Source organism: Squalius cephalus (genome assembly GCF_949319135.1).
Source record: "Squalius cephalus genome assembly, chromosome: 16".
NCBI classification, from domain to species: Eukaryota; Metazoa; Chordata; class Actinopteri; order Cypriniformes; family Leuciscidae; genus Squalius; species Squalius cephalus.
In genome coordinates this window covers 19777222-19780183 of record NC_137137.1, presented here as the reverse complement: position 1 = coordinate 19780183, position 2962 = coordinate 19777222, and positions in this window count along the sequence as shown.

The window sequence follows — 2962 nt, the reverse complement described above, 5'->3', positions numbered from 1 at the left end:
TAAACGAATAAATGTAAATGTTTGCACAAGCTAGTTTAGACTGAGTAAATCTAAAATGTATAAATTGCAAAACAGACTAATCCCATCACTGTGGTGAGAGTTAAAACAAGCTTTCATCAAAATCAGGAAGTAGTGGATTAGGGGAAATGTGAATGTAATGATGCAAATATATGAAGGCCAAGCTGTTTTTCCCTATTTGATCAAGAAGTTGTCGTCGTTGTCTATTACTTCATAAATATTTCTTAATGAATGTTTTATATGCTTTTCTGAAGGTCTGCAGACTGTAAAGCAGCTGTGTGGAGGAGGATTCCTGAGAGAGATCATTTTTCATCCCATATCTTCTTCATATATTAAATCAACACATTTTCACTGTGGCTGTGTCTTGACTTATAAGTATGAAGCGATTGGGTGAATCTCACAGGCTTTCGTCTCATGTTTGGACTTACCATTACTTCAGGGACTCTAAAATGCATTCTAGTGACACTCGGCATACAAATGACCACATTATTCACTGCTGCCTATGCCATTATACACACAAACACACATATACTGCACTGCATAATCAAGGTTGATATAGAAACCACTGCTTGCTGCCTGCCTTTGTTCACATCAATGCTGTACAAATCAACATCCTACTCTTGCAGCTTAATGTTGTCATGACAACTCACTGTTGAAGCTTTAGATCCTGTAGATCTCAATGTGGTTTTCTTCGAAATTGTCCTCCAGGAACAAGCATCTATCATGTCCTGTAAGGATAATGAGCTCTTGTAAAACACATGAAGACCTGTGCAATTTTAGCCTTTTTTCCACGAATAAAGGCTTTTTTTTCTATTGTACCTTGTCCTTTATATATATATATATATATATATATATATATATATATATATAGGCTATGTGACATCTGTGTGTGTGTGTAGCGTGTATTTTTCAAGCATTTTTGATGAAATGTATTCTTGCTATTTATATAAGGTAAAAAATATGGAATTACTTTTGTGCCAAAAATAATGAACGTAACTTTTCAAGAAACTAATGAAAATATAAATTGAAACTGAAAAAGAATAAATCGCAGGCAATTTTTTTGACTTCGTTTTTAATACACTGCATGTTTTGCTAACTATTTCTCATATTTCTTTCGCTGATCTGAACTTACAAATGCGCTTCCAGAGTTTTCATTTACGCTTCTGAAGTTTTCGCTTATGCTTCTGAAGTTTTCGTTCGCCGTTCTGACACATTTCTCATGTGTTTTATAAGATTCTAACAAGTTGTAAATAAAGACAAACCACAAGGATGCCAGTTTACACGCCTGACATCATACAACTTCTGTAGTCTTTATTTTGCAACTTGTTATGAAAACAAAGCAAGAAGCTTCAAAATTCATGTGGGTCAAAAAGACTGGGTCATTTAAAACCTTCTTTACTTTATCTTGCAAAACTCAAGCGCAGAAATTCAGTGCTAATTACATCATAACTTAAAAAACAAACAAACGAAACCTCTGCTGACATTAGCAGCACTGCTGTCTGTCTGTGAACTTTTTCCCATCAACAACACTGGCTTTTCCCACATCAACCCAACATGGCGCGAAATAAAATGAAAAGCGCGCGCACTCCTGCTCATGCTCGCGTTTGACACACTTCTGTTCTCTCGCTCTCTGAACTGCAGTGTTCAAAAGCTTCTGTCAGCCGGAGAGATACAGCATCTGACAAATCACGGGAACAAGCCCGGCCCTGCGTTACCAACATGCCATCCGCACCAGGGAAAATCTGTCAGAGCAAATAAACACATGTAGAGCACGCGGATACTCAAGGAAACACTGTAAAACAAAGCTGCCAAGGTTGTTCCCCATGTTTCTCTGCTCTAAAGTGTCATCAAACGAGCTCTGCACTGGTGGTCTGGTTTGACTAGCGCAAAGAAACGTAGCCTACCTGTCAAATGAACATCAGATGTCTTGGAATATGTGATTCTAATTGGTCATTCGCGTGATTCAGAGGTCAGATATTTCCAAACATCCAGAGCAATGGCTCTGCTAACATCTAATTCATCCACGACAGTTTTACACTCAGGGGTGCAAACACATGTATGGTCAAAAAAGAGAGAGGTAATCGAAGCCCTCGTTCCGCGGCAAATATCCAGATACTACATTGCCACCATCCCCAACCCACCCCTATAGGCACATAGAGTCAAATGAAATTTAGAAAAACTATCTTGCACTTCTTCTTCTTGCTTTACTGCTACTTCCTGAAAACAATTTCACCTGATGATTTGAATAGCTCTTTTTGTAAAGAATTAATAATTCTAGGATGATTGGGGTAATTGTGTAGGGTAAGCCTAGTGCATCTGCATAGAAACTAATAAACATAATACAAATATAAATACAATAAAACACAAATACACGAGAAATAAAGCAGTGCTTTGTTTTTCAGGTAAATTAACTGTATTAAGTATTAATACAGTTTATCTTTTGACAAAACGTGATTTTTCTCTTTCTCTTTTGTTGTTTGATTAACTTTGGTGACACAAACAGCTGCAGGTATATTGGGTGCTGTCCCTTTAAGACGAATGCACGTATCTAATACCGGTAATGACACGCATCCGTTTTATTTTGACTGCGTTTACGGGGAAACTCGTTGAGACGGACACTGGCTTATTTTTTCGTGCACATGTCTGTTCAAACACAAATAGATAAGAAAGAAAAGGGAATTCGGTGTTCACGAACTTCACGTGCTGTCTGCAACTGCGCGGCTCTGTGCGCCGACAGACCATCTACATTTGGATGTTAAACATATAGCCTGATACAGCAAAGACAACGTCGGCAGTATTGACGGCAAAATAGGCTACAGAATATATCGTTCTGTAGGCCTATTGACAGGGGCAATATTTGAAAATCGATAATTAGGCCTATTTTTTAAATTACAATTATATATGCATTTGTCAAAACCGAGAGACTTAAGCATCAAAATGTAAT